Source organism: Pecten maximus, chromosome 15 (assembly GCF_902652985.1).
Source record: "Pecten maximus chromosome 15, xPecMax1.1, whole genome shotgun sequence".
Classification (NCBI taxonomy): Eukaryota; Metazoa; Mollusca; class Bivalvia; order Pectinida; family Pectinidae; genus Pecten; species Pecten maximus.
Window position 1 is genome coordinate 14,564,207 of NC_047029.1, and position 26,465 is coordinate 14,590,671.

Consider the following 26,465-nt stretch of genomic DNA (forward strand, 5'->3'; position numbering starts at 1 on the left):
ATAATTCTGGATATATCCCTCCACAGAGGGCCATAATTGTATATTATACTAATCCTGTGTCCCTACGTCCTTATATAGACGAGTTAACACAGATAGTCATGTGATGTATGGGCGAGTTAACACGGATAGTCATGTGGTATATAGGCGAGTTAACACGGATTGTCATATGATGTACAGGCGAGTTAACACGGATAGTCATGTGGTATATAGACGAGTTAACACAGATAGTCATGTGATGTATAGGCGAGTTAACACGGATAGTCATGTGATGTATAGGCGAGTTAACACGGATAGTCATGTGATGCATAGGCGAGTTAACACGGATAGTCAAGTGATGTATAGGCGAGTTAACACAGATAGTCATGTGATGTACAGGCGAGTTAACACAGATAGTCATGTGATGTATAGGCGAGTTAACACGGATAGTCATGTGATATATAGGCGAGTTAACACAGTCATGTTGTATATAGGCGAGTTAGCACAGATAGTCATGTGATGTATAGGCGAGTTAACACGGATAGTCATGTGATGTATAGGCGAGTTAACACGGATAGTCATGTGATGTATAGGCGAGTTAACACGGATAGTCACGTGATATAAAGGCGAGTTAACACAGATAGTCATGTGATAAATAGACGAGTTAACACAGATAGTCATGTGATGTATAGGCGAGTTCACACATATAGTCATGTGATTTATAGGCGAGTTAACACGGATAGTCATGTGATATATAGACGAGTTAACACAGATAGTCATGTGATGTATAGGCGAGTAAACACAGATAGTCATGTGATATATTGACGAGTTAACACGGATAGTCATGTGATATATAGGCGAGTTAACACGGATAGTCACGTGATATAAAGGCGAGTTAACACGGATAGTCATGTGATAAATAGGCGAGTTAACACAGATAGTCATGTGATATACAGGCGATTTAACACGGATTGTCATGTGATATGTAGGCGAGTTAACACGGATAGTCACGTGATATAAAGGCGAGTTAACACGGATAGTCACGTGACACCAAGGCGAGTTAACACGGATAGTCATGTGATATATAGACGAGTTAACACAGATAGTCATGTGATGTATAGGCGAGTTAACACAGATAGTCATGTGATATATAGGCGAGTTAACACGGATAGTCATGTGATAAATAGGCGAGTTAACACGGATAGTCATGTGATATATTGACGAGTTAACACGGATAGTCATGTGATATATCGGCGAGTTAACACGGATAGTCATGTGATATACAGGCGAGTCAACACGGATAGTCATGTGATATACAGGCGAGTTAACACGGATAGTCATGTGATATATAGGCGAGTTAACACGGATAGTTAACACGGATAGTCATGTAATATATAGGCGAGTTAACACAGATAGTCATGTGATGTATAGGCGAGTTAACACAGATAGTCATGTGATATATAGGCGAGTTAACACAGATAGTCATGTGATATATTGGGTAGTAAACACGGATAGTCATGTGATATATAGGCGAGTTAACACAGTCATGTTGTATATAGGCGAGTTAACACAGATAGTCATGTGATATATAGGCGAGTTAACACAGTTATGTTGTATATAGGCGAGTTAACACAGATAGTCATGTGCTATATAGGCAAGTTAACACAGTCATATAATATATAGGCGAGTTAACACGGATAGTCACGTGACATAAAGGCGAGTTAACACAGATAGTCATGTGATATATAGACGAGTTAACACAGATAGTCATGTGATGTATAGGCGAGTTAACACAGATAGTCATGTGATATATAGGCGAGTTAACACGGATAGTCATGTGATAAATAGGCGAGTTAACACAGATAGTCATGTGATATATTGACGAGTTAATACGGATAGTCATGTGATATATCGGCGAGTTAACACGGATAGTCATGTGATATACAGGCGAGTCAACACGGATAGTCATGTGATATACATGCGAGTTAACACGGATAGTCATGTGATGTATAGGCGAGTTAACACAGATAGTCATGTTGTATATAGGCGAGTTAACACGGATAGTCATGTAATATATAGGCGAGTTAACACAGATAGTCATGTGATGTATAGGCGAGTTAACACAGATAGTCATGTGATATATAGGCGAGTTAACACAGATAGTCATGTGATATATAGGCGAGTTAACACAGATAGTCATGTGATATATTGGGTAGTAAACACGGATAGTCATGTGATATATAGGCGAGTTAACACAGTCATGTTGTATATATGCGAGTTAACACAGATAGTCATGAGATATATAGGCGAGTTAACACAGTCATGTTGTATATAGGCGAGTTAACACAGATAGTCATGTTGTATATAGGCGAGTTAACACGGATAGTCATGTTATATATAGGCGAGTTAACACAGTCATGTTGTATATAGGCGAGTTAACACGGATAGTCATGTTATATATAGGCAAGTTAACATAGATAGTCATGCTATATATAGGCGAGTTAACACAGATAGTCATGTGATATATAGGCGAGTTAACACGGATTTTCATGTAATATCACATCCACATCAAATTATTTCATGAACGTCCTTTAGAATTCATGAACGATACGATGAATTCATAGTTTAGATAATAGTGACATCACGCCTTTATGACGTCAGAATATTACTATTATTCGTGTGATACAGCCTTTGTATAACGAATGACGACAAATGTCAAAGACTTTTTTATAGAAGGTGTTAAATCCGGAAAAAAACACCACCAACATATGAACACGTCTGATAAGATTACTTATATCACCTACTCTAAATGACTCTGTTACCAATGTAACGGTTGGAATGTCTGTTTATGTACATACACACACTCCAAATGGTCAAAGTTAATTCGACTAGAAAAAGTCACAAGCACCCTTTCCTCTAACATTTTTAAGACGGAAAGGTTTCTGGAAGCGCACTCCACAATTATACTGCAACGCGCTTACGGTGAACTATATCTATTGGTGACATCGATACCCCAAGGGATTGTTTATTTTTGTTTATTTTCCACAGAAGTACCCTGTTTGTATGTACTTACTATCTTCCCTTTCCTGTCCACATCGTTGTACTCGAGCCGCATACATAACAGTTTGGCGAATACTCCGAAAAATATCTTCTTCATAGTTTTCGGAACCTCACGTCCTCGGTGACCTTTGTGGTGTATATTTAATGTCAGAACTGTCATGCCAGTCGCCGTTGACACAATGAAAATTGTGATACCATAGTAAATTCCTGAAATATATTTGTACAAAACGGAAATTTCAATATCTATCTTCAAATTGTGGTTAACGATTTGTATTGTAAAACTTAATAGCTTTTCTAAAAAACTTTGAACTTCAAAGTCTTGATTTTACTTCAAATTGGTGGGATTCCTTGTTGAATGTATTTCGATTGAAACATTTCATACGGATGCAATATTGATGCATTTTTACACCAATCATGAACGAGTTCCACAATACCCTACCAAATAATCAAATAATCCAAGATCTTCTACAAAGAATGAAGTATAAGTTAATATTGATAATATCTGTTAATTAGATGTATCAATCTATTACCAATAACGTTGAATTTATTTCATGATAATCATAATAACAAAACTCATACACATTATGGATTTATTTTCTCAATGTTTCTTTTTGAAAACTTTTCCCACTTATATATAATTCCGACACATACCAGCAGTAAGCATTCATTGGACACAAAAGCGTAATCATTGCTAAGATTTGAAATTGGCATGTAAAATTTAATCGCTTTACGGGACTTCATGGGCCATACAAGGCCATTGATACTATCTCGAGTTGGTACGACTGTAAGTATAAATTGTACCTTTTACATACATGATTGATTGGTTTGAACATCTAAGCGACAATTTTCTATATAAGGCATGCATTTGTAGCGATGATTAAGTACAATATTGGCTCAGTTTCACACATGGGAATATTGAATCGAAATGGAAAAAGACTGACTTGGTTATAAAGAAGAATTCAATGAACTATTCATTTGACAAGTATCAATGTTGACTTTAAAAGACACTTGGGCACTAAAGGGACGACTATGTTCTCGTCCGATTTAAGTGAGGGCTGATTAGGCTAAGTAAATGAGTTGTCAATCATTAGCTAATGCCATTACAACACTGTACCCTAAACTATCTGACTATTTACTCCCGCCTAATATCGTTACAGAGCATGCTATCTTAACTAAACAACATTGACGCCTATCATTAAAATTTGCAGAAGAAATTTCAATATCTACAAAAACTCAATGCAGTTCGGTTCAGAGGAGGGTGTCTTATAGAAAGGAGTTACGACATCTTCTACCGTCAACGTTTGGCAACGTTTAGCCGTTGCCTGTACCATATCAGCTAATTCAATATTATAAAGAATATTTCTGAGTGGGCAGTTTAAGGAAAGTGTGATGAGAATTTGTTTCAAAGAATAAAGGCCGTTTCCCTTATCCTGACTAGGCTACGCAAAAACTGTTTTTGACATTTATTTTTTTATTTAATTACGACCACCTTTAGGCCAAAACATGCCAATATGGCTATACTCTTTGGATGTCGAGTTTTAGAGGTTTCATTTTAACGAAGATTATGTTGATCAGAAAACCAATATTAACTGCAAAATAATGGAAAGGTTTCTCTCTCCGCGTTCTTTGGCACTGAAATATTGACAGTTAATGGCAAGAAAACTTCATCTGTATTAACATAAACTTATTAACAATAGTACTTTTACTCTGAATAACTACGAGTTCACTTTGATATAAACAATACAACAAATATGAATACATAAAAAAATAACATAAAATTATTTTTTATATTAAACAGACCATTCACAGACAACGATATTAATGATGGTATAGACAATGATATAGAAAATAATATAGACAATGGTATAGACAATGATATAGACAATGATATAGACAATGATATAGACAAACAATGGTATAGACAATGATATAGACAGACAATGGTATAGACAATGATATAGACAGACAATGTTATAGACAATGATATAGACAGACAATGTTATAGACAATGATATAGACAGACAATGGTATAGACAATGGTATAGACAATGATATAGACAATGGTATAGACAATGATATAGACAATGTTATAGACAATGGTATAGACAATGATATAGACAATGTTATAGACAATGATATAGACAAAGATTTAGACAATGATATAGACAGACAATGGTATAGACAATGTTATAGACAATGGTATAGACAATGATATAGACAATGATATAGACAATGGTATAGACAATGGTATAGACAGTGATATAGACAGACAATGATATAGACAATGATATAGACCATGTTATAGACAATGATATAGACAATGGTATAGACAATGATATAGACAATGATATATACAATGATATAGACAATGATATAGACAATGGTATAGACAATGGTATAGACAATGATATAGACAATGATATAGACAGACAATGATATAGACAATGATATAGACAATGATATAGACAATGATATAGACAATGATATAGACAGACAATGATAGAAACAATGATATAGACAATGGTATAGACAATGGTATAGACAATGATATAGACAGACAATGATAGAAACAATGATATAGACAATGGTATAGACAATGGTATAGACAATAGTATAGACAATAATATAGACAGACAATGATATAGACAATGATATAGACAATGATATAGACAATGATATAGACAGACAATGATATAGACAATGATATAGACAGACAATGGTATAGACAATGGTATAGACAGTGATATAGACAGTGATAGGGACAATGATATAGACAGACAATGATATAGACAATGATATAGACAGTGATAGGGACAATGATATAGACAATGGTATAGACAATGGTATAGACAATGATATAGACAATGATATAGACAGACAATGATATAGACAATGATATAGACAATGGTATAGACAATGATATAGACAATGATATAGATAATTGTATAGACAATGATATAGACAATGCAATAGACAATGTTATAGACAGTGATATAGACAATGTTATAGACAATGGTATAGACAGTGATATAGACAGACAATGATATAGACAATGACATAGACAATGATATAGACAATGATATATACAATGATATAGACAGACAATGGTATGGACATTGATATAGACAATGGTATAGACAATGGTATAGACAGAAAATGATATAGACAATGATATAGACAATGGTATAGACAATGGTATAGACAATGTTATAGACAATGATATAGACAATGATATAGACAATGGTATAGACAATGGTATAGACAATGATATAGACAATGACATAGACAATGATATAGACAATGATATATACAATGATATAGACAATGGTATAGACAATGGTATAGACAGTGATATAGACAGACAATGATATAGACAGACAATGATATATACAATGATATAGACAATGGTATAGACAATGGTATAGACAGTGATATAGACAATGATATAGACAATGGTATAGACAATGATATAGACAATGGTATAGACAATGATATAGACAATGATATAGACAATGATATAGACAATGGTATAGACAATGATATAGACAATGAAATCGGAAATCCCATTTTATCTTTACTTACGATCAATACTGTTATGGTGAATATGGTAACTACAAAAGGAAATATATATCATATGTGGAATAAATACCTAATAATGGGAGGACATTCGAAGTTGGGGGCATATTCTCCGCTACCAACATCATAAACACTGTCATCGATAGGAGAGTCGTTATACCCATGGTCACCTTCTCACCGGAGTCGGACGGCACGTAAAATCCCAGCAATGCCACAAGCGTTATAAGGATACATGGCATCACCATATTGAATATATAGAACAAAGGCCGCCGCCGGATATGTATGTAGAAGGTGATATCCGGGTAGGGTTCGGTACAACATGAATAATACACGACCTTACGGGAAACGTAAAGTCTTTGTAAATCCCACTCACTATTCTGAATATAGTTTGAGATGTCCCCTTCGTGAGTTATCAGAACGAGATTGACCTGAAATCCGTCGTATGTCCAAGACGCAAATTGCATCGAACAATTTTGTTCGTCAAAGGGAAAATATCTTACATTGATGGAGCACGAGCTCTTAAATATCACCATTGACAACCACGTGATATTTCCGTCGTTTGTGACGATGATGTTGGAGCTGATTGACGAGAAGTACGTGGACACATCGGCACTGTAAATAAAAAAAAAATGATTATCAATTGACACACACAGTTTTCGTGTTTATTTAAATACGTGTACAACTGAGACTTAAGATTATTCACTCAATATAAAAATAACTGTTTTAATTGATTATAACCTTCAACTTCGCTTAGCTGCGTTTTAGTCCGGTGTATTAGTCTGGGAACTAAAACACCCCTGCTGAACACACTTGTACTCGCGTGGTTTTCCCAAGCAGGCGTGAGAAGACGGATCCTGTCACCGAACACGCATTTTTGGCATTATCAAGGTTTTCTGAATGGGATGAAGGTGATCTAAAATATATTGAATCGCACAAAAACTTTGAAGGTATACGTTGCCTTTTTCACAGTAGTTGGAAGAGAAGAGAAAGGGTATGCACGAGCTTGACAGAATGTAAAGTTGATTAATACGATCAAGAAGACACAAAATAAAGAAACCGGAATATCATCAGCAACAGATTATTCAAAGTTAAATGCTAGCCTATGCAGTTATGCTTGTGATTAAAAAAAAGTTCTACTGCACTTGAATCAGATGACAATGGTTCCATCTCTCCGTTTTGTATCAGTATGATACAGCGGTTATGGTGTTGAGGGATATCGAATAATATATCGATTATACCAAAACATAAAATAACGAAATGGCTTAACGATAAAATATCGAATAGTTTAACAACTATACTACAACATATAATGAAGAAATGACATTATTACAATGACTAGCTTCAACACAAGCTTTCACTAGGGCCTAGATGGCATGGAATTAGAAACAAAGGAGGTCCATGAATATCTTGGAATTCCAATATCCAGCAATTTGTCCTTCTCGAAGAAGATAGAAAAAAACGGTAAAAAAGGACGCGCATCACTTTTCGCTGTTCTTGGAGTTGGAACACATAACTGTAACATCAATCTAATGATATACTTTAACCAATACAGAACTATACGGTTGTGAAACGTGGAACAATATCGGACAAAGTGACAATGAAAACTCTCACGTTTCCAACATCTAGCAGCTAGGAGAATACAAGATTTCACTGCACGCAAGAGCTCTGACATAGCAGAGAGTATGTTAGGTCTTTTTCGCACCAGTGTAGAAATTGAAGAAGAAAATTACAGTTTTTATACCCTTATGAAGTTTCCAAATGACTTTCTAGCAAGAACGGTATTTCTAATTCGTTTATATACCTTCCTTAATAGTGACATCCCAGAACAAAAAGGATTGATACCAAACGTGTGCAACCTCATGACTAAATATAACCTCATGGACCTGATATTCTTACCAAGACAGATTTCCATCAAAATTATAATGTAAGTTAGTCATAAACACCTCAATAAGAAACGTCGAAACGACACTGTTGCTTCACCGAATGGACCAAGAAAATACTTTCGCCAGATTTAAATGTGCCTTTCGTCAGATATATCCCCATTAACTTTGGCTTAATCCCAAATTAGCCTCAGACCTTCCTTGTGCGCGATTCGTGTCGATATTACTAATATACCCTCCACAGAATAATGAACTGTACATAAGTGACGCAGTGCGATCATATATCTTGTAAGAGACGAATTCATAACTAGATCTGTGCGATATAGAAACTTTTCTATTGTTGGACAATGCTAGCAACGAAGATTTTGTCCAGATCTTATTCGGAAAAACCAATGACAGAATTGGAGATATCAAAACCGTCTAGATGATGGCCACTCGATTCGTGAGGGCTGCACCACTCTTGCAGCTGAGGACGGAGTTTAAAACACAGGAAAAGCGCTTCGCGACGCAAACGCGATGACCAATTATTTTTGGCTTTCCTTTTGAAAATCATTGACTGTAATACCTGTAATAATTGCTTTGCATTTATCTTGAATTTTTCTGTATCTCTTTAAGAGTAATTGAAGAATGAATGAATGAATGGGATGACATTATTACAATGACAAACTTTTAATGGGAACCAACCATATTATGATGAATTAAAAACATATATTTCTGATGCAAAATCATATTATAACGAAAGTATACAATATAATAGTAGAATCATATACATGATATATAATGATAAATTCTTCATGTACTGTAGAGTAGTAAACGAAGTCAGTCAATATTATTTACTTGTTTAGAACATGTCGTATTTTTTAAACACAATTGGATTGGACACAAGTTTTAACAACTTATTACAAAGCAAAAGCCCTCTCCTCAAACATATATTACAAAGATTGTGATAGTGAGACAATATACTTATAATGATTATAAAGAAAGAAAAGTAAAGAAAGAATGACAGGAAGAAAGACACATAAAAAGATCTAAGTGTAAGATGAATGTTGCTGCATCAGGATATTCTACAGATTAAGGTTCATATACGATGTACACAATCTTTATCATTAAATACACTTAATTAAAACTAATTAAAACGTATACATCGCACGTTCTAGAAACAATACAATTCACTTATCCATTGTCCACAAAACACATTCCTTAAATCCTTCATCGGGTCACTCCTGGACTTTATAGGTTTCTTATTCATATGCCATGCATTTGAGGTTTATTATAAATTGCAAATGATATACGTTATATATGAACACATCACAATTTTAATATCGACAAATTGTAGACATTAAGAGTGACATGGGTAGGATAGGAAATACATATTGATGTACATGTTTAAACGAATGTTTTGCTAGGAAACGGTCACTTAATTAAATAAGTTCGAACTTTTGTTATGGAGTAGTTAACAAAAAGAGTCAATAATATTTACTTGAAGAGTAATAAGCAAAGCGAGTCAGTTATATTTCCTTGTTGAGTAATAAGCAAAGCGAGTCAGTTATATTTAATTGTATAGTAATAAGCAAAGCGAGTCAGTTATATTTAATTGTATAGTAATAAGCAAAGCGAGTCAGTTATATTTAATTGTAGAGTAATAAGCAAAGCGAGTCAGTTATATTTAATTGTATAGTAATAAGCAAAGCGAGTCAGTTATATTTAATTGTAGAGTAATAAGCAAAGCGAGTCAGTTATATTTAATTGTAGAGTAATAAGCAAAGCGAGTCAGTTATATTTAATTGTAGAGTAATAAGCAAAGCGAGTCAGTTATATTTAATTGTAGAGTAATAAACAAAGCTAGTCAGTTATATTTAATTGTAGAGTAATAAGCAAAGCGAGTCAGTTATATTTAATTGTAGAGTAATAAGCAAAGTGAGTCAGTTATATTTAATTGTAGAGTAATAAACAAAGCGAGTCAGTTATATTTAATTGTAGAGTAATAAGCAAAGCGAGTCAGTTATATTTAATTGTAGAGTAATAAGCAAAGCGAGTCAGTTATATTTAATTGTAGAGTAATAAGCAAAGCGAGTCAGTTATATTTAATTGTATAGTAATAAACAAAGCGAGTCAGTTATATTTAATTGTAGAGTAATAAACAAAGCGAGTCAGTTATATTTAATTGTAGAGTAATAAGCAAAGCGAGTCAGTTATATTTAATTTTATAGTAATAAGCAAAGCGAGTCAATAATACTTACTTGTTGTAGAGGAAGATATCCGGGCGCCACACACTGTCGTAAGGGATACGTGCCACTTTAATTCCTCCATAATCATCCGGATTCCACCGAAGGCTATAGTCTATCCACATCTGGAGAGAGGGTTGTAATCATGATAAAACATACTGTAGTACATGGAGGAACAAATACCTTCACGAAATTAGCCAGTAGTGTTTCATATTTTTATTACAAAGTATAATTATGAAAGGTGTTCTTCTTGAAATTATAAAAGACAAGGATATTCTGTGGCATCGCTATAGGACAAGAATAACCCATGGTGTCTCCAAAGGACTAGCATAGTCCATGGTGTCTCTAAAGGACAAGCATAGTCCATGGTGTCTCTAAGAGGACAAGAATAAACCGTTGGTGTCTCTAAAAGGACAATAATAACCCATGGTGTCTCTAAAGGACAAGAATAACCCACGGTGTCTCTAAAGGACAATAATAACCCATGGTGTCTCTAAAAGGACAAGAATAGTCCATGGTGTCTCTAAAAGGACAAGCATAGTCCATGGTGTCTCTAAAAGGACAAGCATAGTCCATGGTGTCTCTAAAAGGACAAGAATAAACCATGGTGTCTCTAAAAGGACAAGAATAGTCCATGGTGTCTCTAAAAGGTCAATAAAACCAATGGTGTCTCTAAAGGACAATAATAACCCATGGTGTCTCTAAAAGGACAAGAATAGTCCATGGTGTCTCTAAAAGGACAAGAATAGTCCATGGTGTCTCTAAAGGAAATAATAACCCATGGTGTCTCTAAAAGGACAAGAATAACCCATGGTGTCTCTAAAGGACAATAATAACCCATGGTGTCTCTAAAGGACACGCATAGTCCATGGTGTCTCTAAAGGACAAGAATAAACCATGGTGTCCCTAAAGGACAAGAATAGTCCATGGTGTCTCTAAAGGACAAGAATAACCCATGGTGTCTCTAAAGGACAATAATAACCCATGGTGTCTCTAAAAGGACAAGCATAGTCCATGGTGTCTCTAAAAGGACAAGAATAACCCATGGTGTCTCTAAAGGACAAGAATAGTCCATGGTGTCTCTAAAAGGACAAGAATAGTCCATGGTGTCTCTAAAAGGACAATAATAAACCATGGTGTCTCTAAAGGACAAGAATAAAAATCCATGGTGTCTCTAAAGGACAATAATAACCCATGGTGTCTCTAAAGGCCAAGAATAACCCATGGTGTCTCTAAAGGCCAAGAATAAACCGTTGGTATCTCTAAAAGGACAAGAATAAACAATGGTGTCTCTAAATTGATGTCATGTGATCTCATTAAGACCAAGTTCTATACTGAATATTCTGGACCAATGTCAATATTGTATATTCTGGACCAGTGTCAATATTGTATATTCTGGACCAGTGTCAGTATTGTATATTCTGGAACAGTGTCAATATTGTATATTCTGAACCAGTGTCAATATTGTATATTCTGGACCAGTGTCAATATTGTATATTCGGGACCAGTGCCAGTATTGTATATTCTGGACCAGTGTCAGTATTGTATATTCTTGACCGGTGTCAATATTGTATATTCTGGACCAGTGTCAATATTTTATATTCTGGACCAGTTTCAGTACTGTATATTCTGGACCAGTGTCAATACTGGATATTCTGGACCAGTGTCAATATTGTATATACTGGACCAGTGTCAATATTGTATATTCTGGACCAGTGTCAATATTGTATATCCTTGACCAGTGTCAATATTGTATATTCTGGACCAGTGTAGATACCGTATATTCTGGACCAGTGTAAATACTGTATATTCTGGACCAGTGTCAATACTGTATATTCTGGACCAGTGTCAATATTGTATATTCTGGACCAGTGCCAATATTGTATATTCTGAACCAGTGTCAGTATTGTATATTCTGGACCAGTGTCAATACTGTATATTCTGGACCAGTGTCAATATTGTATATTCTGGACCAGTTTCAGTACTGTATATTCTGGACCAGTGTCAATATTGTATATTCTGGACCAGTGTCAATATTGTATATTCTGAACCAGTGTCAGTATTGTATATTCTGGACCAGTGTCAATACTGTATATTCTGGACCAGTGTCAATATTGTATATTCTGGACCAGTGTAAGTATTGTATATTCTGGACCAGTGTCAATATTGTATATTCTGGACCAGTGTCAATATTGTATATTCTGGACCAGTGCCAATATTGTATATTCTGGACCTGTGTCAATATTGTATATTCTGGACCAGTGTCAGTACTGCATATTCTGGACCAGTGTCAGTATTGTATATTCTTGACCGGTGTCACTATTGTATATTCTGGACCAGTGTCAATATTTTATATTCTGGACCAGTATCAGTATTGTATATTCTGGATCAGTGTCAATATTGTATATCCTTGACCAGTGTCAGTATTGTATATTCTGGACCAGTGTCAATACTGTATATTCTGGACCAGTGTAAATACTGTATATTCTGGACCAGTGTCAATATTGTATATTCTGGACCAGAGTGAATATTGTATATCCCTGACCAGTGTCAATATTGTATATTCTGGACCAGTGTAAATATTTTATATTCTGAACCAGAGTCAGTATTGTATATTCTGGACCAGTGTCAATACTGTATATTCTGGACCAGTGTCAATATTGTATATTCTGGACCAGTTTCAGTACTGTATATTCTGGACCAGTGTCAATATTGTATATTCTGGACCAGTGTCAATATTGTATATTCTGAACCAGTGTCAGTATTGTATATTCTGGACCAGTGTCAATACTGTATATTCTGGACCAGTGTCAATATTGTATATTCTGGACCAGTGTAAGTATTGTATATTCTGGACCAGTGTCAATATTGTATATTCTGGACCAGTGTCAATATTGTATATTCTGGACCAGTGCCAATATTGTATATTCTGGACCTGTGTCAATATTGTATATTCTGGACCAGTGTCAGTACTGCATATTCTGGACCAGTGTCAGTATTGTATATTCTTGACCGGTGTCACTATTGTATATTCTGGACCAGTGTCAATATTTTATATTCTGGACCAGTATCAGTATTGTATATTCTGGATCAGTGTCAATATTGTATATCCTTGACCAGTGTCAGTATTGTATATTCTGGACCAGTGTCAATACTGTATATTCTGGACCAGTGTAAATACTGTATATTCTGGACCAGTGTCAATATTGTATATTCTGGACCAGAGTGAATATTGTATATCCCTGACCAGTGTCAATATTGTATATTCTGGACCAGTGTAAATATTTTATGTTCTGGACCAATGTCAATATTGTATATTCTGGACCAGTTTCAATATTGTATGTTCTGGACCAGTGTCAATATTGTATATTCTGGACCAGTGTCAATATTGTATATTCTGGACCAGTGTCAATACTGTATATTCTGAACCAGTGTAAATACTGCATATTCTGGACCAGTGTCAATATTGTATATTCTGGACCAGTGTCAATATTGTATATTCTGGACCAGTGTCAGTACTGTATATTCTGGATCAGTGTCAGTATTGTATATCCCTGACCAGTGTCAATATTGTATATTCTGGACCAGTGTCAATATTGTATATTCTGGACCAGTGTCAGTACTGTATATTCTGGATCAGTGTCAATATTGTATATTCTGGACCAGAGTGAATATTGTATATCCCTGACCAGTGTCAGTATTGTATATTCTGGACCAGTGTCAGTACTGTATATTCTGGACCAGTGTAAATATTTTATATTCTGGACCAGTGTCAGTATTGTATATCCCTGACTAGTGTCAGTATTGTATATTCTGGACCAGTGTCAATATTTTATATTCTGGACCAGTATCAGTATTGTATATTCTGGACCAGTGTCAGTATTGTATATCCCTGACCAGTGTCAGTATTGTATATTCTGGACCAGTGTCAATATTTTATATTCTGGACCAGTATCAGTATTGTATATTCTGGACCAGTGTCAATATTGTATATTCTGGACCAGTGTCAATATTGTATATTCTGGACCAGTGTCAGTATTGTATATTCTGGACCAGAGTGAATATTGTATATCCCTGACCAGTGTCAGTATTGTATATTCTGGACCAGTGTCAATACTGTATATTCTGGACCTGTGTAAATACTGTATATTCTGGACCAGTGTCAATATTGTATATTCTGGACCAGAGTGAATATTGTATATCCCTGACCAGTGTCAATATTGTATATTCTGGACCAGTGTCAGTACTGTATATTCTGGACCAGTGTAAATATTTTATGTTCTGGACCAATGTCAATATTGTATATTCTGGACCAGTTTCAATATTGTATGTTCTGGACCAGTGTCAATATTGTATATTCTGGACCAGTGTCAATATTGTATATTCTGGACCAGTGTCAATACTGTATATTCTGAACCAGTGTAAATACTGCATATTCTGGACCAGTGTCAATATTGTATATTCTGGACCAGTGTCAATATTGTATATTCTGGACCAGTGTCAGTACTGTATATTCTGGATCAATGTCAGTATTGTATATCCCTGACCAGTGTCAATATTGTATATTCTGGACCAGTGTCAATATTGTATATTCTGGACCAGTGTCAGTACTGTATATTCTGGATCAGTGTCAATATTGTATATTCTGGACCAGAGTGAATATTGTATATCCCTGACCAGTGTCAGTATTGTATATTCTGGACCAGTGTCAGTACTGTATATTCTGGACCAGTGTCAGTATTGTATATCCCTGACTAGTGTCAGTATTGTATATTCTGGACCAGTGTAAATATTTTATATTCCGGACCAGTATCAGTATTGTATATTCTGGACCAGTGTCAGTATTGTATATCCCTGACCAGTGTCAGTATTGTATATTCTGGACCAGTGTCAATATTTTATATTCTGGACCAGTATCAGTATTGTATATTCTGGACCAGTGTCAATATTGTATATTCTGGACCAGTGTCAATATTGTATATTCTGGACCAGTGTCAGTATTGTATATTCTGGACCAGAGTGAATATTGTATATCCCTGACCAGTGTCAATATTGTATATTCTGGACCAGTGTCAGTATTGTATATTCTTGACCGGTGTCAATATTGTATATTCTGGACCAGTGTAAATATTCTATGTTCTGGACCAATGTCAATATTTTATATTCTGGACCAGTTTCAATATTGTATATTCTGGACCAGTGTCAATATTGTATATCCCTGACCAGTGTCAATATTGTATATTCTGCACCAGTGTCAATACTGTATATTCTGGACCAATGTCAATATTGTATATTCTGGACCAGTGTCAATGCTGCATATTCTGGACCAGTGTCAATACTGCATATTCTGGACCAGTGTAAATATTGTGTATTCTGGACCAGTGTCAGTACTGTATATTCTGGACCAGTGTCAATATTGTATATTCTTGACCAGTGTCAATACTGTATATTCTGGACCAGTGTCACTATTGTTTATTCTGGACCAGTGTCAAGATTGTATATTCTGGACCAGTGCCAATATTGTATATTCTGCACCAGTGTCAATACTGTATATTCTGGACCAGTGTAAATATTGTATATTCTGGACCAGTGTCAGTATTGTATATTCTGGACCAGTGTCAATATTGTATATTCTGGACCAGTGTAAATATTGTTTATTCTGGACCAGTGTCAAGATTGTATATTCTAGACCAGTGTAAATACTGTATATTCTGGACCAGTGTCAGTATTGTATATTTTGGACCAGTGTCAATACTGTATATTCTGGACCAGTGTCAGTATTGTATATTCTGGACCAGTGTCAATATTGTATATTCTGGACCAGTGTCAATATTGTATATTCTGGACCAGTGTCAATATTGTATATTCTGGACCAGTGTCAATATTGTATATCCTTGACCAGTGTCAATAATGTAGATTCTGGACCAGTGTCAATATTGTATATCCTTGACCAGTGTCAATATTGTATATTCTGGACCAGTGTCAATATTGTATATTCTGGACCAGTGTCAATATTGTATATTCTGGACCAGTGTCAATATTGTATATTCTGGACCAGTGTCAATATTGTATATTCTGGACCAGTGTCAATATTGTATATTCTAGACCAGTGTCAATATTGTATATCCTTGACCAGTGTCAATAATGTAGATTCTGGACCAGTGTCAATATTGTATATCCTTGACCAGTGTCAATATTGTATATTCTGGACCAGTGTCAATATTGTATGTTCTGGACCAGTGTCAGTACTGTATATTCTGGACCAGTGTCAATAATGTATATTCTGGACCAGTGTCAATATTGTATATCCTTGACCAGTGTCAATATTGTATATTCTGGACCAGTGTCAATATTGTATATTCTGGACCAGTGCCAATACTGTATATTCTGGACCAGTGTCAATATTGTATATTCTGGACCAATTGGAGTTTCAAACTACATTTTACCATCTCCACAAATTACCCATCTATATACTGAACTTACATTTTAACTGAAATGGAGTTCCCATTTTTTTTTTTTTTTTTTTTTTACATCGGAGCTTTCATTTCGAGTTGAAAAACAACAAGGTAGAGCAATATTCGTTCTTTGGTGGCGAAATTGATCATTTCTAAAACATGAGTTGTCGTGTAGTCATATTGTTGGTACATCGCCTATTTCATTTTCCCATGCAATCATTGGTTACATAATTGACATCTCTACCTGCTAAAACATGGGTTGTTATTGACTTCAAGTTATTTATTTTGACACAGCGCGGCTAACATGGTTACTTTTGTGGGACTTTGCACCTTGCGTTGATATGCGAGCACTTGACATCACGGTTCTCGCGAGGTTTCTCATTTGTTGGCATCAATGTTATAAAGCTTGCCACAGACCTTGATCATGTCATTGAAGCTCTTCATTTCCCCTCCAGGACGGCGTATTTCATTTGTAATTCGCCGTAAAACACATGCAAGTTGTATTCTCTTACCTAGCCACTCGAATGGAGCTGGCCTTGTCACATGACAATTGACTATGTCAGTGAATTCAAAGCCTTCTGTGTCTTGAAATCTCTCTCGTCGTCTAATTTGTAGAGGAGTTCCATCAGAGACACCATATCAACAAGACCGACTTGTTGATACGCCTCTCTTACACAGGTCAATCGACGCCTATAGGGCTTTGTCTGCTGACTGGACGTTTACTGTTTCACCGTTACCTTCTCGTCTACCACCAGCGAAAAGTAACACTTAATGTTTTATAAACATTTCCAGAACCCTAAAATACCTCTAACATTTTACATGGAGGTGTAAATCTCTCAACCTGCATCACCACAAATATTTATACACCCGACAGATGTGTAACGCTTCGATTGTCGATCAATTTTTTTTACCAAGTGAATGATGTATCAATTAATGGCGACAGTGACGGCTGCCGATATTTTGCATGAAAGTCAAACATCTATGTTGTCCTGTCAAATTTGATTTTCCCTGGAATAACGATAGGATTTTAACAATATGAAGGTATTTGTGTCGCACTTACTGATGCCAATAGATAGAGTCTATCCTGTTTTGATATACAACACACCATATTCCAACCTGACCAACAGTTACACGTAGATAAATGTCAAATGGTAGCGACGCTACAGAACACTGATAATTCCACAACCGTACATTGACTCATATTGGCAAGTTTAGCCGAATTATCGACTTTTAAGTAGTAAAGAAGTAAATCAGGACTCTGGATCATAGGAAACAATAAAATCTTGTTTAAGAGATTGAGAGATGAGGGCGAGTGTTAATTAAGTATCATGTGATACCTCACAGCGAGTATAAAACACACGTGAAGCTGTAAATTACAGAGGCTGGGAAAGTCGCGCCTGACGCTTCTTGCAATAAAATACGGCTAAGAACGATTGATATCTGTTGATCACGAACATTTGAAGGTACTAATCATATGCGGACTGAAATTATAAATCTAGTAGTATTTAAAGTACAATTTATGTCATGGCGCGGCGTCCGTCGTCCGTCAACATTTGCTTCAAATCGCTACTAGTCAAAAAGTTCTTATTGATTTTGACAAAATTTGGTCAGACACATCCTTGGCGGAAGGGGATAAGATTTTGCATTTATGGTGACTTTGACCCCCATGGGGCCGGATTGGCGGGGCCCAATATGGGGAAATTGAGGCAATTCCTTTAAATCGCTACTAGTCATAAAGTTATAAATTGATTTGAACCCAATTTGGTCAGAAACATCCTTGGGAGAAGGGAAACAGATTTTGCATAAATAGTGACACTTAACCCCAAGGGGCCGAAGGGACGGGCCCCATAGGGGAAATAGAGGTAATTTCTTTAAATCGCTTCTAGTCATAAAGTTTAGAATGGATTTGAACCCAATTTAGTCAGAAACATCAGTGGAGGAAGGGAAACATATTTGCATTAATGGTGACACTAATAGGGAAATAAATGTAATCCCTTTAAATCGCTACTAGTCATAAAGTTATGAATAGATTTGAACCAAATTTGGTCAGAAACATCCTTCGCGGAAGGGGAACAAATTTTGCATAAATGGTGACTCTGACCCCCGAGGGGCCAAAGGGGTGGAACGCAATAGCAGAAATAGAGGTAATACCTTTAAATCGCTACTAGTCATAAAGTTAAAAATGGATTTGAATCCAATTTGGTCAGAACCATCCTTGGGGAAAGGGGAACAGATTTTGCAGAAAATGGTGAAACTGAAACCCAGCGGGCCAAGGGGGCAGAGCCCATAGGGGAAATAGATGTAATTCCTTTAAATCGCTACTAGTCATATAGTTATGAATGCATTTTAACCCAATTGAGTCAGAAACACCATTGGGGAAGGGGAACAGATTTTGCATAAATGGTGTCTCTGACCTCCGAGGGGCCAAAGGGCGGGGCCCAATAGGGGAAATAGAGGTAATTCCTTTAAATCGCTACTAGTCATATAATTATGAATGGATTTGAACTAAATTTGGTCAGAAACATCCTTGGGGGAAGGGGAACAGATTTTGCATAAATGGTGTCTCTGACCCCCGAAGGGCCAAAGGGATGGGGCCCCATAGGGGAAATAGAGGTAATTCCTTTAAATCGCTACTAGTCATAAAGTTGTGAATGCATGTTGTAAAAACAATCCTTAAAGTCTTTTATACCCTTAGAGAGTCTGGACTATTTATTTCTTTAAAACAGTTGGGATCCCCACACTATAACCATATATAACATTCTTCGAGATTGACAAATAAAATGAACATGAATATTATTTTGACATTTGGTCAAATTCAACCAGGTGAGCGATACAGGCCCCATGTGCCTCTATCTTGTCTTTATATAATCTTGAAAACATCGTTTACAAGTATACACACATCAAATTTGACGCGTAGGAATACATTGTTCATTGTTCAGAGCTGTTTAGCGATTCCGTTAATTGTCCGGCTGGTACGTTTATTCGTATAACGCGGAAAAAAAAGATTGCCGATTTCTTTTTTGAATAACATTAAATAAAAACACGGGTTAAAATATTAATATCAGTGATAATTCTTGTTTTGTATTGTTTATTGGTGTCTAAACTGCGTTTTTTAAAGCAGATATTTCAAAATATTTAAAATATCTAAAAAAGGTATGTAGCACACCAGTAAACTATAAAACACAAGACATATTTCTTAAATAAAGCAAGTTTACCGTCACACGTTGTGAACGTAACAAATGATCCATCAAAGGTGGCTGTAAGTAGAGGCCAGTATGTTTATATAGTTATGGTTCTGTGATCATCAGTTCGCCACTCATCAGTAAAGGAATCATTTCCTTGTTTGTTATGCCAGTTACGTCTATTAAGCAGTAACTCTCTGAGGAACAACACTATGTCCAAATAAGACTAATCTATGTCTATCATACAAAAGATCTCATAGGAAAATGTAAGATTAATTAAAATAAATTTTAGATTTGAACAAAAATATTGAAATATCAAAAACGAACTCACATGAAATTACAAGCTCCTGTCTAAAATGCCACATGCCGCGTGTCCGCACCTGAGACTCGAGAAGTTGTAATAGTCTAGGTAAAATTGAACACATTCCGCTTTTTAAAAGTCAAATGTTGTTAGGGGTTAAGGTCAATATCAGATAAATGTGAAATTTGCGCCTAAATGTCTTATGGTATGTACACATTAGGTTATGTCAATAACATGTATCTATATTATAATGGTACGTACACATCGGGGTTATGTCAATAACCTGTATCTATCATGGTATGTACACATCGGGGTTATGTCAATAACATGTATCTATATTATAATGGTATGTACACATCGGGGTTATGTCAATAACATGTATCTATATTATAATGGTATGTACACATCGGGGTTATGTCAATAACATGTATCTATATTATAATGGTATGTACACATCGGGGTTATGTCAATAACATGTATCTATATTATAATGGTACGTACACATCGGGGTTATGTCAATAACACGTATCTATATTATAATGGTATGTACACATCGGGGTTATGTCAATAACATGTATCTATATTATAATGGTATGTACACATCGGGATTATGTCAATAACATGTATCTATCATGGTATGTACACATCGGGGTTATGTCAATAACATGTATCTATATTATAATGGTATGTACACATCGGGGTTATGTCAATAACATGTATCTATCATGGTATGTACACATCGGGGTTATGTCAATAACATGTATCTATATTATAATGGTACGTACACATCGGGGTTATGTCAATAACATGTATCTATCATGGTATGTACACATCGGGGTTATGTCAATAACATGTATCTATATTATAATGGTATGTACACATCGGGGTTATGTCAATAACCTGTATCTATATTATAGTGGTATGTACACATCGGGGTTATGTCAATAACATGTATCTATATTATAATGGTACGTACACATCGGGGTTATGTCAATAACATGTATCTATCATGGTATGTACACATCGGGGTTATGTCAATAACATGTATCTATATTATAATGGTATGTACACATCGGGGTTATGTCAATAACATGTATCTATATTATAATGGTATGTACACATCGGGGTTATGTCAATAACATGTATCTATATTATAATGGTATGTACACATCGGGGTTATGTCAATAACCTGTATCTATATTATAATGGTATGTACACATCGGGGTTATGTCAATAACCTGTATCTACATTATAATGGTACGTACACATCGGGGTTATGTCAATAAGATGTATCTATATTATAATGGTATGTACACATCGGGGTTATGTCAATAACATGTATCTATCATGGTATGTACACATCGGGGTTATGTCAATAACATGTATCTATATTATAATGGTATGTACACATCGGGGTTATGTCAATAACCTGTATCTACATTATAATGGTATGTACACATCGGGGTTATGTCAATAACATGTATCTATATTATAGTGGTATGTACACAATAGGTTATGTCAATAACACGTATCTATATTATAGTGGTATGTACACATCGGGGTTATGTCAATAACCTGTATCTATATTATAATGGTATGTACACATCGGGGTTATGTCAATAACATGTATCTATATTATAATGGTATGTACACATCGGGGTTATGTCAATAACATGTATCTATATTATAGTGGTATGTACACATCGGGGTTATGTCAATAACATGTATCTATATTATAGTGGTATGTACACATCGGGGTTATGTCAATAACCTGTATCTACATTATAATGGTATGTACACATCGGGGTTATGTCAATAACATGTATCTATCATGGTATGTACACATCGGGGTTATGTCAATAACCTGTATCTATATTATAATGGTATGTACACATCGGGGTTATGTCAATAAGATGTATCTATATTATAATGGTATGTACACATCGGGATTATGTCAATAACATGTATCTATCATGGTATGTACACATCGGGGTTATGTCAATAACCTGTATCTATATTATAATGGTATGTACACATCGGGGTTATGTCAATAACCTGTATCTATATTATAGTGGTATGTACACATCGGGGTTATGTCAATAACATGTATCTATATTATAATGGTATGTACACATCGGGGTTATGTCAATAACATGTATCTATATTATAATGGTATGTACACAATAGGTTATGTCAATAACATGTATCTATATTATAATGGTATGTACACAATAGGTTATGTCAATAACATGTATCTATATTATAATGGTATGTACACATCGGGGTTATGTCAATAACCTGTATCTATATTATAATGGTATGTACACATCGGGATTATGTCAATAACATGTATCTATATTATAATGGTATGTACACATCGGGGTTATGTCAATAACATGTATCTATATTATAATGGTATGTACACATCGGGGTTATGTCAATAACCTGTATCTATATTATAATGGTATGTACACATCGGGGTTATGTCAATAACACGTATCTATATTATAGTGGTATGTACACATCGGGGTTATGTCAATAACCTGTATCTATATTATAATGGTATGTACACATCGGGGTTATGTCAATAACATGTATCTATCATGGTATGTACACATCGGGGTTATGTCAATAACCTGTATCTATATTATAATGGTATGTACACATCGGGGTTATGTCAATAACATGTATCTATCATGGTACGTACACATCGGGGTTATGTCAATAAGATGTATCTATATTATAATGGTATGTACACATCGGGGTTATGTCAATAACCTGTATCTATATTATAATGGTATGTACACATCGGGATTATGTCAATAACATGTATCTATATTATAATGGTATGTACACATCGGGGTTATGTCAATAACATGTATCTATATTATAATGGTATGTACACATCGGGGTTATGTCAATAACACGTATCTATATTATAATGGTATGTACACATCGGGATTATGTCAATAACATGTATCTATATTATAATGGTATGTACACATCGGGGTTATGTCAATAACATGTATCTATATTATAATGGTATGTACACATCGGGGTTATGTCAATAACACGTATCTATATTATAATGGTATGTACACATCGGGGTTATATCAATAACATGTATCTATATTATAATGGTATGTACACATCGGGGTTATGTCAATAACATGTATCTATATTATAATGGTATGTACACATCGGGGTTATGTCAATAACCTGTATCTATATTATAATGGTATGTACACATCGGGGTTATGTCAATAACATGTATCTATCATGGTATGTACACATCGGGGTTATGTCAATAACATGTATCTATATTATAATGGTATGTACACATCGGGATTATGTCAATAACATGTATCTATATTATAATGGTATGTACACATCGGGGTTATGTCAATAACATGTATCTATCATGGTATGTACACATCGGGGTTATGTCAATAACACGTATCTATATTATAATGGTATTTCTACCACAATACCCTGTGTTATTCAACTCTCAGACCACAGTTAATCATTACAGCTGTTGATTAACAATCTGTTTATACCACATGTGGTAAAGCTAAAGCTCGTGTCTTTTGTAACTTTTAAAAAATAACTTACTCGTGTGAAATAAATTCCATATCCAACAACCACTCGTTGTGTAACCTTTATGTACACATCGGGGTTATGTCAATAACATGTATCTATCATGGTATGTACACATCGGGGTTATGTCAATAAGATGTATCTATATTATAATGGTATGTACACATCGGGGTTATGTCAATAACCTGTATCTATATTATAATGGTATGTACACATCGGGGTTATGTCAATAACATGTATCTATATTATAATGGTATGTACACATCGGGGTTATGTCAATAACATGTATCTATATTATAATGGTATGTACACATCGGGGTTATGTCAATAACATGTATCTATATTATAATGGTATGTACACATCGGGGTTATGTCAATAAGATGTATCTATATTATAATGGTATGTACACATCGGGGTTATGTCAATAACATGTATCTATATTATAATGGTATGTACACATCGGGGTTATGTCAATAACATGTATCTATATTATAATGGTATGTACACATCGGGGTTATGTCAATAACATGTATCTATATTATAATGGTATGTACACAATAGGTTATGTCAATAACCTGTATCTATATTATAATGGTATGTACACATCGGGGTTATGTCAATAACATGTATCTATATTATAATGGTATGTACACATCGGGGTTATGTCAATAACCTGTATCTATATTATAATGGTATGTACACATCGGGGTTATGTCAATAACATGTATCTATATTATAATGGTATGTACACATCGGGATTATGTCAATAACCTGTGTCTATCATGGTATGTACACATCGGGGTTATGTCAATAACATGTATCTATCATGGTATGTACACATCGGGGTTATGTCAATAACATGTATCTATATTATAATGGTATGTACACATCGGGGTTATGTCAATAACCTGTATCTATATTATAATGGTATGTACACATCGGGGTTATGTCAATAACACGTATCTATCATGGTATGTACACATCGGGGTTATGTCAATAACCTGTATCTATATTATAATGGTATGTACACATCGGGATTATGTCAATAACCTGTATCTACATTATAATGGTATGTACACATCGGGGTTATGTCAATAACATGTATCTATATTATAATGGTATGTACACATCGGGGTTATGTCAATAACATGTATCTATATTATAATGGTATGTACACATCGGGGTTATGTCAATAACCTGTATCTATATTATAGTGGTATGTACACATCGGGGTTATGTCAATAACCTGTATCTATCATGGTATGTACACATCGGGGTTATGTCAATAACATGTATCTGTCATGGTATGTACACATCGGGGTTATGTCAATAACCTGTATCTATATTATAATGGTATGTACACAATAGGTTATGTCAATAACCTGTATCTATATTATAATGGTATGTACACATCGGGGTTATGTCAATAACATGTATCTATATTATAATGGTATGTACACATCGGGGTTATGTCAATAACCTGTATCTATATTATAATGGTATGTACACATCGGGGTTATGTCAATAACATGTATCTATATTATAATGGTATGTACACATCGGGGTTATGTCAATAACCTGTATCTATATTATAATGGTATGTACACAATAGGTTATGTCAATAACATGTATCTATATTATAATGGTATGTACACATCGGGGTTATGTCAATAACATGTATCTATATTATAGTGGTATGTACACAATAGGTTATGTCAATAACATGTATCTATATTATAATGGTATGTACACAATAGGTTATGTCAATAACATGTATCTATATTATAATGGTATGTACACATCGGGGTTATGTCAATAACACGTATCTATATTATAATGGTATGTACACATCGGGGTTATGTCAATAACATGTATCTATATTATAATGGTATGTACACATCGGGGTTATGTCAATAACATGTATCTATATTATAATGGTACGTACACATCGGGGTTATGTCAATAACATGTATCTATATTATAATGGTATGTACACATCGGGGTTATGTCAATAACCTGTATCTATATTATAATGGTATGTACACATCGGGGTTATGTCAATAACATGTATCTATCATGGTATGTACACATCGGGGTTATGTCAATAACCTGTATCTATATTATAATGGTATGTACACATCGGGATTATGTCAATAACATGTATCTATATTATAATGGTATGTACACATCGGGATTATGTCAATAACCTGTA